Below are 13039 nucleotides of genomic sequence, written 5' to 3'. Positions count from 1 at the left end.
GCCGTTTCTTTGGGTCCATTCACAACAATGTAAGTTGTAAATCTCTGGGCAGGGCTATTATGGGCTGGCGTTGCTAACGGGAGGAGTGCAGAGAGTCTTCTACTGCAATTAAAGTACTTAGGGGCTATTTGTAGATCATACAACCCCACTTTAAAAAAAATGATACTATCCCTTTAATGTCAGGTGTAAACGGCGTCTGTGTCCAGGTTTAAAACCATCGACCTTCACTGATCCTCGTGTCGTCGACTCTGAAACTTTCTCCTCAGGAAGTGGAAACTGTGTGTGAGGTGTTTAACTGTTTAACTCTGACTCCTTATTTACTCTGAACGCTCAGATTCATTAAGAGGAGTTGAGGCCGACGCCCACGAAGGCTTAGCAGGACCGGACTTAATGACGGCCATAAAACACCCGCACTGCTCCCCTCTGGGCCACACACAAGACATTAGAGTAAATATGACCCACCAGGTGTGTGTGTGTGTGTGTGTGTGTGTGTGTATGTGTGTGTGTGTGTGTGTGTGTGACACTGACCAGCAGCAGCGTCCGTCATCAGCACCCGGCTCACGTCTCCCTCCACATTTCACTGATACACTCAGACTGTCAAACACCGTGTGAGCGCACAAACTGGTAATTTCCAAGGAAATGAGACGACCCTTTGCTTCAGTGGGTAGATTTGAACAAAAGGTGCAGGAGATTGGTCCCACACACACACACACACACACTCTAACACACACACTCAAATACACACACACACACACACACGCTGGTAATACAGCATTGTTTATGTGGCGTTTAAACCCACTGCAGAGCAGAGTGAGTTTACACTCCAACAGCAACAACAACAACAACAACGGTTCAACTAACCAGAAGTTACAACTTTATTAACAAAACCAGTGTTGAAAGAAGAGTTACAGGCAGAATTATATAAATATAAATGTATATATCTACATATATATGTCACATAAACAATAGAAATAAAGCAATAAACAGTTGACAGCATGTTTCATCTGCACAGAACTCTTTACTTTTTGTCCTATGATGCTATGTTTCATACAGAAATACACACGACAACATGAGAGTTGCTGTTTTATGAAATATGAAGTATAAAAAAATGAATCTGGAGATTATAACTACAAAATACATAAACTTCATGTGTTTCTTATAAAATATCTGTCAGTCAACCAGATCATCATCATCATCATCATCTGACTCTAAATGCAGCCTCTGCAGCTTGTATCTCTGCATCATAATGTCAAGAAATAGCCAAGAAATAGCAATTAATTGTTTTATAATGTGTAGAAATAGCCAAGAAATAACAATTAATGCATAATAATGTCTAGAAAACTCTAGAAATAAAAATGTATTGCATCATAATGTCTAGAAATAGCCTAGAAATAGCACTTAATTGTGTTATAATGTGTAGAAATAGCCAAGAAATAGCAATTGATTACGTCATAATGTCAAGAAATAGCCAAGAAATAACAATTAATGCATAATAATGTCTATAAATAGCACTTAATTGCGTTATAATGTGTAGAAATAGCCAAGAAATAGCAATTAATTACATCATAATGTCTAGAATTAACGTAGAAATAAAAAAAGATTGCATCATAATGTCTAGAAATAGTCTATAAATAGCACTTTATTGCGTTATAATGTGTAGAAATAGCAACAGAAATAGTCTAGAAACCTGTCAAAAACTTCATGTGTTTCTTATAAAATATCTGTCAGTCAACCAGATCATCATCATCTGAGTCTAAACGAGCTTCTGCAGCTTGTATCTCTGCATTTAAAGGACAGTCCGTCACAGTTGCACTTTCATTCATTTACATTAAACCAGGTTCATTGAACTACACTTCACAGTTTTTCACAGTTTTTGTCTCTGAAACCTAAAAATGTGTCGATGGAGAAAGAAAAAAACTCAACAAAATGAAGCAAAGACTGAAATATAAGATAAACAGAGACAAACGCCCCCCCAGGGAGCACTTACCCTAACCCCCCCATAAAGCCCCCGCAGGTCACTGCTGCCCCCGAACGCCCCCCAGTCAGTGTGAGGGGCAGATAGTGTCTGTCCATTGTGCGCTGCTGAAGGAGGCGTTTAAGTGACATCTGTAAATTGTGGCATTAATGATATGGGACAGGACAGGACACACGTGTTAATCATTGTGTCTAACACACGATGAGGCGTTCAGGGGACATCTGGAAATTGTAACATTTACCAGTTGTCTGCAATGTGAGGCGTTTAAGTTACATCTGTAAATTGTAACATTTACCAACTAACTGTCTGCAATGTGAGGCGTTTAGGTGACATCTGGAAATTGTAACATTTACCAGTTGTCTGCAATGTGAGGCGTTTAAGTTACATCTGTAAATTGTAACATTTACCAACTAACTGTCTGCAATGTGAGGCGTTTAGGTGACATCTGTAAACTGTAACACACAACTGGAACAAACTACCAGCAGAACTGAAATCAGCCCCAACTGTAATCACTTTTAAATCCAGGTTAAAAACATTTCTCTTTTCATTATAGCTGAGCTATTTTTAATAACTTTAAACTTTATCAATTTTCTTTTATTCTACTTTTTTTTTTATTCTTTGCCCTTGTTTTTAACTCTGTGTTTTTCTTTTTATGCTGTTCTTTTTTTAATGTTTTGTCTTTATGTAAAGCACATTGAGTTGCCTTGGTATGAAATGTGCTACATAAATAAAGATGCCTTGCCTTGTGAGGCGTTTAGGTGACATCTGTAAATTGTAACATCTACCAATTGTCTGCGTGTGAGGCGTTTAGGTGACATCTGGAAATCGAAGTGTCCACACTGACTTTTCTTGCATATGAGACGTTTAGGGTGATAGTATTTGTAAATTGTAACATCTACCAGTTGTCTGCACGTGAGGCGTTTAGGTGACATCTGGAAATCTGAACGTATATCGATAGTGTGCGTATGAGATGTTTAGGTGACATCTGGAAATCGTTGTTCATTCTATTTCTTTTTCTTCTTCTCAAAATAAGATGATTACAAGAAAACTATGATGTTGATGTTTCTTCGTCATGTCTCGGGTTTGTTTAACGTCGCTGCAAAAAGACGTTTTGTTTTTTGCAATTAACGGCATTTTTCTATCATAATATAATATTTAAATTCTTTTTTTTTATGTTTCACAGGTGCTTTTTGTGTCTCCAACACACACACACACAGTCACACTCACAGACTCACACACACTTGGTGATTGCTGCCACAGCGTCAGTGAGGACTTGTGAAGAAAAAGAAGGACCCCTGTAGGTGGAGCTGCGGTACTGCAGCTGCTGCTCCGTCTCTCCGTCTCCATCGGTGTGAACATGAACATGCAGGTGAGACACGACTGACAGACCAGACAAAGGAGTTAGACGTGAAAATCATTGTTCACAACACACACACACACACACTCTGATGAGTTTCTGAAGCACACACACACCTACACACACACACACACACTGCAGAGTGTTAATACAGTAAATTACAGATTATCTCTGCAAAGGAAATGAATCTCTCTATTATACTTTCTTTCCTTTTTTTTTGCTTTTTGCCAAGATCTGCATTTCTGCTGCATGGTCACTGACTGAAGCAGACACACACATAAACACACACACACAGACACACACGTGCGCGCGCTGCCTTGACAGAGTGACAGATTGGCAGTGTGAGAAGAGGACGGTCTCTTTGTGTTTGTTTGCCCCTCTATATCAAACCATGTCCAACGTGCCCTCACAGCGCTGACAAAGGACCTGTCTGTCCATATGTTTCAGCATGATAGCATACAATGTAGTGCAGTGGACACACACACACACACACACACACACACACACACACACACACACACACACACACACAGAGACACACACACACACACACACACACACACACACACACACCTACACACACACACACACACACCTCGGAGGTAAACTCTTTGTCCGGCATCGTGAGCCAAAATGTTTCCCTGTTACGACACGAGCAGCGACTCCACAATATAAGTGTTAATTAACCCTGAACACACACAATGAGTTTATGAATGGAGGAGGAAGAGGAGGAGGAAGAGGAGGAGGAGGAGGAGGAGGAGGAGGAGGAGGAGGAGGAGGAGGAGGAAGAGGAGGAGGTGGAAGAGGAGGAGGAGGAAGAGGAAGAGGAGGAGGAGGTGGAGGGAGGAGGAGGAGGTGGAGGGAGGAGGAAGAGGAGGAGGAGGAGGTGGAGGGAGGTGGAGGAGGTGGAGGGAGGAGGAAGAGGAGGAGGAGGAGGAAGAGGAGGAGGAGGGAGGAGGAAGAGGAGGAGGTGGAGGAGGAAGAGGAGGAGGAAGAGGAGGAAGAGGAGGAGGAGGAGGAGGAGGAAGAGGAGGAGGAGGAAGAGGAGGAGGAGGTGGAGGGAGGAGGAAGAGGAGGAGGAGGAGGAAGAGGAGGAGGAGGAAGAGGAGGGAGGAGGATGAGGTGGAGGAAGAGGAGGAGGAGGTGGAGGGAGGAGGAAGAGGAGGTGGAGGTGGAGGTGGAGGAAGAGGAGGAGGAGGAGGAGGAGGAGGAATGGGAAGGAGGAGGAAGAGGAGGAGGAGGAGGTGGAGGGAGGAGGAAGAGGAGGAGGAGGAGGAGGAGGAGGAGGAAGAGGAAGAGGAATGGGAAGGAGGAGGAAGAGGAGGAGGAGGAGGAGGTGGAGGGAGGAGGAAGAGGAGGAGGAGGAGGAGGAGGAGGTGGAGGGAGGAGGAGGAGGAAGAGAAGGAGGTGGAGGGAGGAGGAGGAGGAAGAGGAGGAGGAGGAGGAGGTGGAGGTGGAGGGAGGAGGAAGAGGAGGAGGAGGAGGAGGTGGAGGGAGGAGGAAGAGGAGGAGGAGGAGGAGGAGGAGGAGGTGGAGGGAGGAGGAAGAGGAGGAGGAGGAGGAGGAGGGAGGAGGAGGAGGTGGAGGGAGGAGGAAGAGGAGGAAGAGGAGGAGGAGGAGGAGGTGGAGGGAGGAGGAAGAGGAAGAGGAATGGGAAGGAGGAGGAAGAGGAGGAGGAGGAGGAGGAACAGGAACAGGAGGAAAAAGAGGAAGAGGAACATGGGGAGGGGAAGGAAGAAGATGAGGGAGGAAGAAGAGGAGGAGGATGAAGAAGAGGAAGAGGAAGGAGCAGGAGGAAGAGGAGGAGGAGGTGGAGGGAGGAGGAAGAGGAAGAGGAGGAGGTGGAGGGAGGAAGAAGAGGAGAGAGGAAGAAGAGGAAGGAGGAGGAAGAGAATGAAGAAGAGGAGGAGGATGAAGAGGAAGAGGAGGAACAAGAGTAGAGAGGATGAAGAGGAGGAGGAGGAAGAGGATGCGGAGGAAGAAGGGGAAGGAGGAGGAAGAGAATGAAGAAGAGGAGGGAGGAAGAAGAGGAAGAGAAGGAAGAAGAGTAGAGAGGATGAAGAGGAGGAGGAGGAAGAGGGAGGAGGATGAAGAAGAAGAGGATGAGGAGGAGGAAGAAGAGGAAGGAGGAGGAAGAGGAACATGGGAAGGAGGAGGAAGAGAATGAAGAAGAGGAGGAGGATGAAGAGGAAGAGGAGGAAGAGGAAGGAGAAGGAAGAAGATGAAGAGGAACAGGATGAAGAAAAGGAGGAGGATGAAGAAGAAGAGGATGAGGAGGAGGAAGAAGAGGAAGGAGGAGGAGGAAGAGGAAGAGGATGAAGAGGAGGAGGAGGAAGAGGAGGAAGGAAGAGGAAGAGGATGAAGAGGAGGAGGAAGAGGAAGACGAGGATGAAGAGGAGGAAGAGGAAGAAGAGGAAGGAAGAGGAAGAGGAACAGGATGAAGAGGAGGAGGAAGAGGAACATGGGAAGGAGGACGAAGAGAATGAAGAAGAGGAGGAGGATGAAGAGGAAGAGGAGGAAGAAAAGGAGGAGGAGGAAGAGGAACATGGGAAGGAGGAGGAAGGAGGAAGGAGGATGAAGAGGAGGAGGAAGAGGAAGAAGAGGAGGAAGAGGAGTGTTTCTCCAGCCACAGAGCTGCTGCTCTTCTTCTTCAGCTCGTTCTGTCGGAGGCCGAGGTCAGAGGTCACAGCGTCATGGAAACGACACACGAGCTCAGAGGTGACATCATCATCATCATCATCATCATCATCATCATCATCACCGTCTCAACCTAACGACGACACAAACAAACACAAACATGGCCGCCCACGTTTTAGTCCGTCAGCGGAGAAACAGAATAAAGATTAAAGGGACAACGTGAAATTCTTTGACCGGCGCAAGACAGACTCATGTTTTCATTCATCAAGAATTAGGGTGTATTCACACCTGTTTAGTGGCACCCTGGTGCGCACCAAATGTTAAAATGATACATTGTTTCATTTTTCAGTTAGTGCGGTTGCTTTCACACCTGCTTTTTGTCACTCGGGACCAAACTTGGAGAACGTCACGTCTCCATGACTACCGGTTGAAATCTGGAAGCGCTGATTGATAAAACTTTCATGATGGAGACTCAAGTAGAGCCGGTTGTTAGTAGCTCTGTCATTTATTTCTATATTGTTTGCATGTATAACTCTGTTTGGTACTTCCGGCTGGTTTCCGGTTGCGTTCACCCAGCTCGGTCCCGTTAGTTCCCGGTTAAATGTTAAACACGGGTAGACCTCTGCTGCTCGGTAACCACGGTAACCAGCTGCTCCGCGGACACAAGGGACGGAGCCGCCGACCTGTCGGTGTCTGAGCGACTCAGCGGACACGCACCGACCGGCTGCCCCGCTGCTGCTGCTTCGTTTGTGGGGACAGAGCTCCGCAGCACCGGAGCACCGGGCGGTCTCCCCGCTGCGTTAACCCGTTGTCAGCGACTACGGGAGCCCTTTTAGCTCAAACGTGTTGAGTTCGCCTGGCAGTTGGCTCGCACCAGAGTGCGGTTGCTTTCACACCTAAACTAGTGCGCACCAGAGTTCGGCTGGAGCCGAACCGAGACCACCTCCTCAGGCCGCACTAGTTTTGGTGCGCATTAGAGTGCGATGTGCTTTCACACCAACCCAAACTGGACCAAATTTAGTGCGCACCAGATTTAGTGCGCACTAACACTGCAGGTGTGAATACACCCTTAAAGTCCCACTCCCGCGACCCTTTTCGGGCATTTTAAAACCAGCTCATTAGCCATGCACATTAGCAATGTACCTCTGGGGTGTGGGCGGAGACTGCGCTGCTCTGCACCCGCCCAGCCACCTCCTCGCACCCCACCCCCCGCTTGCTGACAGCTGGACATTGTACAATTACAGATTCAGCGCGTTTAGCGTAAAACTCCACACTGGGATTCGATCCCAGACTGGTGCATAGTCCTTGCTCATGGTTCAAGCTGCTCTACCAGGTGAGCTATACCTGTTATACCTTGACAGCTACACCGAGCTGTGAAGGCTTTCACCTCTGAGCCAGATGCAGAGCGGGGCGGGAGCTTGTAGCACTAGTGCCCTCCCCTGGAGCTGTGACACCCTCAACTCCAGTCTTCCTGAAACTGCCAGTTCGCGTCTGCCATTGGTTCACAGCAGTTTGAAGGCAGAAAAACTCTGAAATGCAATTTTGCACTTCCTTCTCTGCTGATATGCGCTCTAACACAAGAAAAATGCCACAGGAACATGTGAAAAGCTCAGAAAACACGATTTTCACGGGAGTGGGTCTTTAAAGTCAGAGGTTGGAAGACGATCACATACCGTCGTAGTTCCCACCATAAACGGAGATTCGGCGGCGTTATTCTCATGACTCGCCACGAAACCGAAAGTAAGGAAACGCTGGTCGGCTCGCCCAGCATTTCCACCACCACTAATAATAACAAAATAACCATAGAGACAAAACCATAGATTTATCTAAAATGGACCATTAACAAGTGGTAATGGAGATTCATCCACATTAATATCAGACTTTTTTATCCACCTTTTTCCGAACGTCAAAAACGTAGCCTGTTTTGCCAGTTTTGGAATGTTATGTTTACGTTTCCATGGTTTCAGTAGCCGTGGTAAATGCATGGATTTTTTTTTTTTTTTCCCCCAATGTAAATCTGTAAAACGCATGGATCATCACAGCAGCTTTTAACAGTGGATATCACACAGATTGACATCCGTGTTAAAAGCCAGCGTTAATAGATCCATGCGTTTACCGCAACTATGACAACGACTGAAAACCATGGAAACGTAAACGTAAAATTCCACCAAACCGGCAAAACCGGAAGCCAGTTTTGACCATAGATGACGTTCGGAAACTTGTGGATAACCAAATAGAAAGTCCTCGTTGCCCCTTTAACAGACAAACAGTTTTTCTTGTTTTGCTCTGAGCGGCGTGTTGGATGAGCAGGTTTTACACGAGCGACTCCGCGGCGTCGGTGGCGACTTTGTTTTAATAAGACGACGACTGTTAGTTTAATGAGTCCTGGGTCATTATGAAGTCATATCGTCACAGTGAGCAGCGTCCACTCATTCACTCTGACGCTTCATTTACATGTTTATTACTGAACACGTCAATAATCAGCAGCAGCAGCCGTTCTGGTTTCTATGGTAACGGTGGCCCAGAAGGACCAACCAACCACTTCCTCACATCGCTTTATCGTGTCCCCAGAAACACTTCCTGTGAAACTTTTGGAGCTTCTCTGATCTCTGTGTGTCTTTCTCCATTCTTCTCTCATGTTAATGCTGATTATCATATCATCACATCAATACTCCAATAAACAGACTGAAAAAGTCTTTGATACATTTTGTGAGTCTTTTTATGAGTTACATGTTTCATAGAAATCATTTACACAGCAACACTGAGTGAAAAGTAAGGTAACCCTTTGATTTACAGGGCGTTAATGACGTCATAATGTTAAGAAATAGCCAATAAATAACAATTAATGACATCATAATGTCTTGTCTGTAACAACATCTGTGTCTCGTCTGTCCGTCCTGGGTGAGGGATCCCTCCTCTGTTGCTCACCCTGAGCTTTCTCCTGGTTTTCCCTGTTAAAAGGGTTTTCTATGGAGTTTTTCCTCAGTGGATGTGAGGGTCTAAGGACAGAGGATGTTGTTATGATGGGATGTAAAGCCCCTTGAGACAAACTGTTGGTAAAAGCGGGCTATACAAATAAAATTGCCTTGCCTTGCCTTGCCTAAAAATAGTCAAGAAATAACAATTAATGCATAATATTGTCTAGAAATTGTCTAGAAATAACGATTAATTGTGTCATAATGTCTAGAAATAGCCAAGAAATAACAATTAATTATCATAATGTGTAGAAATAGTCTAGAAATAGCAATTGATTACATCATAATGTCTAGAAATAGCCAAGAAATAACAATTAATTGCGTAAAATGTCTAGAAATAGCCTAGAAACAACAATTTATTGCATCATAATGTGTAGAAATAGTCTAGAAATAACAGTTAATTGCGTAGAAAAAGCCCAGAAATATCGGTCAATTTCAAGGACTTGGTGGAGAAAAATTCTGGCCTTTCCCAAAAAATTCAAAGCATGAAAAGCATATGTAATCTTTATCCTCCATGAAAAACATGACCTATTTCTGGACATTATCACGTTATTAACGTCCTAATTACAGGGCGACCACAATAGAGCAATGCTGAACAAACCAAATATCCAGGAAGTGATTGTGTGTTGAGGAAAACACCCAACAAGGACGTGGTTTGATGGCCGACGGGTTGCAGCAGCTTCCTGTGTTCAGTAAACTAAGTCCTGGTGGAAACACGCTGCTGAAGGTTCCTATGGAGACACCTTCTTCACCTTGAAACTCTTTGTGTTTCTGTTTGGCGTGGAAACTTTTCTGTCACTCCGAGGACAGAGAAGTAGAAGTAGTAGAAGTAAAAAGAAGGAGTGTTGTCAGGCGCTTGAAGGATGTGGGAGTTTATTGAGATGGAAAATGGCTGCTGGTTAGTGTCCTGGGCTAAGTAAATGATATAAAAGCCTTAATGGCCTCCATTCTTCTCCGAGGGGGTGGAGGTAATTATAAAGTTCATTACTGTAATGAGATAGGCAGCGTCGGAGCGCCAGCCATCAGTAACCGTTATCGAGACGACGACGACGCAGCGATACAACTGTTGATCAGGACGCCGGACGAGCTGAGGACAAGTCCTGATTATGTCATCTGTCCCTGAAGACGTGATGGACGACGGTTTAATGTCCACGCGTCTCTACGGCTTCTCAGTCAGCAGAGTTTTACTGGAGCTGCTGCAAAAGCCCCGTGCATGTTACATGGACAAGTTCATAAGTCTATAAGAATCTGTTTGTATATATATAAATATTATAAAGTTTATATTAACAAATCTCACAGTGTTCATTTTTTTTTTTTGCATTTGCATATTTAAAAAAAGCCCCTATGAAAAAGAAAACATCAAGGAAGTGTACGTCGCCCGGACTGGCGTTACCGGGGCCCCACCCTGGAGCCAGGCCTGGGGTCGGGGCTCGCAGGCGAGCGTCTGGTGGCCGGGTCGGGCGCAGCCCGAACGAGCGACGTGGGCCCGCCCTCCAGTAGGCCCACCACCCGCGGGAGGGTTCAGAAGGGGCCGGTGCCGTGTGATTTGGGTGGCAGCCGTGGGTGGGGGCCCCGGCGACCCAATCCCCGGACAACGACTCTGGCTTTAGGGACATGGAATGTCACCTCGCTGGGGGGAAAGAGCCTGAGCTCGTGCGGGAGGTTGAGCGGTATCGGCTAGAGATAGTCACACTCACCTCCACACAGCCTGGGCTCTGGAACCAACTCCTTGAGAGAGGTTGGACTCTCTTCCACTCTGGAGTTGCCCACGGTGAGAGGCGGCGAGCTGGTGTGGGCTTGCTCATAGCTCCCCAGCTCAGCCGCCATGTGTTGGAGTTCTCCCCACTTAACGAGAGGGTCGCTTCCCTGCGCCTTCGGGTCGGGGATAGGTCTCTCACTGTTGTCTCGGCCTACGGGCCGAACAGCAGTGCAGGGTACCGGCCTTCCTGGAGGCCCTGGGAGGGGAAAGTGCCCCAACCGGGGACTCCATCGTTCTGTTGGGGGACTTCAACGCTCACTAGGCAGCGACAGTGTTACCTGGAGAGGTGTGATTGGGAGGAACGGCCTCCCCGATCTGAACCCGAGCGGTGTTTTGTTATTGGACTTCTGTGCTAGCCACAGTTTGTCCAGAACGAACACCATGTTCAGGCATAAGGGTGTCCATCAGTGCACGTGGCACCAGGACACCCTAGGCCGGAGGTCAATGATCGACTTTGTAGTCGTGTCATCTGACCTCCGGCCGTATGTCTTGGACACTCGGGTGAAGAGAGGGGCTGAGCTGTCAACTGATCACCACCTGGTGGTGAGTTGGATCCGCTGGCAGGGGAGGAAGCTGGTCAGACCTGGAAGACCCAAGCGTATCGTGAGGGTCTGCTGGGAACGTCTGGCAGAATCCCCTGTCAGGGAGGTCTTCAACTCCCACCTCCAGGAGAGCTTTGACCGGATTCCGAGGGAGGCCGGAGACATTGAGTCTGAATGGACCATGTTCTCCACTTCCATTGTTGACGCGGCCGTCCGGAGCTGCGGCCGTAAGGTCTCCGGCGCCTGTCGCGGTGGCAATCCCCGAACCCGGTGGTGGACACCAGAAGTAAGGGATGCCGTCAAGCTGAAGAAGGAGTCCTACCGAGCCTGGCTAGCTCGGGGGACCCCCGAGGCAGCTGACGGGTACCAGCAGGCCAAGCGGACAGCAGCCCGGGCGGTCACGGAAGCAAAAACTCGGGTCTGGGAAAAGTGTCCGGGGAGAGGGAAGTCTGGGGATCCCTGCTCCGACTGCTGCACCCGATTCCGGATAATGCGGCGGACGATGGATGGATGGAAAAAAACGTTGAAAAGAGAAACCAACCAACTTTATGTCTTTATATTTACATTTTCTTCCTGTAATTGTTTTAGATTTGACCAAAAAAAAATTAATAATATAGGAAAAACAATTTTGAAAAAAAAAAATGTTTTTCATAATGTAATGTGTCAGATTTTTCAGAATAACACACAAATAAATAATAAAGTGTTTTTTTTTTTTTTTTAATGAATCGTTGAATCTTGGTAAAACTTGATCTACTTTTTGACTCATTCTTTTTTCCTTGTTTTTAAAATTTATGAAGTAAATTTTGACATTCAGAGACAAACATAAACACATACAAGGAGTGATTTGGGGCTTTTATTGTGTAAAGATGCATGAACACACACACACACAAAGCTAATGTCTATAAAGTTAAAAGAAAGAAAGCTGCAGGACGTGAGTTGTGGTGTTCATTCATTTATTTCATGACTTTACTTTTCTCTTCCCTTCAGTTCTCAGCGGTCGGTCGGTGACAATAATCTTTGTATTTTTCTTTCTTTTTAACTATTTACACTGTGTGATGTATTATATGGACGTGTGTCTGCAATTTAGCTCTATAGAAATAAACCTCGAGTCACGTCTCTCTCCTGCAGAGTCGGATCAAATCTGGAAGTGACAATGAATCTGATCCTGATCCTGATCCTGGTCTTGGTTCTGGTTCTGGTTCTAGTCTCTAATGCTGTGTTCACACCAAGATTGCGCCGCCCAGCTCGTTGCGGCGAGTTTACATTTAAAGTCAATACAACTCGGGCGGCATGTGTCCAAACCACGTATTCCTCTGCCGTTTTTTTTTTTTTTTTTTGCTCGCTACTGTGTTCTTTATTAACGTTAAGTAGTCTCGTGTGTTAGTGTGTGTGAACGAGAGGGGAACTAGCTAGACATTGTCATCGTTTCCTTTTCAAATTCTACCGTGGAGTCCGGCGGCAGATAGACGCGGTAGACGCGGCGCAGCATAACTTTGCTGCAGAACTAATATCAGATTGTTTTGTTTGACCTTCAGCCTGAGCTGCTCTTCTGTTTCACCTACTCACTGATGATTAGTTTAATCCTCCTCCTCCTCCTTCTTCTTCTTCTTCCATCAGTTATCACCCTGTCGTATCTCTTTCCATCAGCCATCAAAGCTTCCTTCACTCACCAACTTTTCCTCCCTGTAAAATAACACTTTTTTCAGTTTCTTGCGACACCTGAACTTTTCTTGTTTTTCAGTTGTTTTTTGTTTTTTTCCACAGGCGTCTTTAGCAGATCAATACTCTTCATCA

The sequence above is a fragment of the Trachurus japonicus genome, chromosome 13 (genome assembly GCF_045865225.1).
Source record: "Trachurus japonicus isolate A0001 chromosome 13, Traja_1.0".
NCBI lineage: Eukaryota > Metazoa > Chordata > Actinopteri > Carangiformes > Carangidae > Trachurus > Trachurus japonicus.
This window is presented reverse-complemented; position numbering follows the sequence as displayed.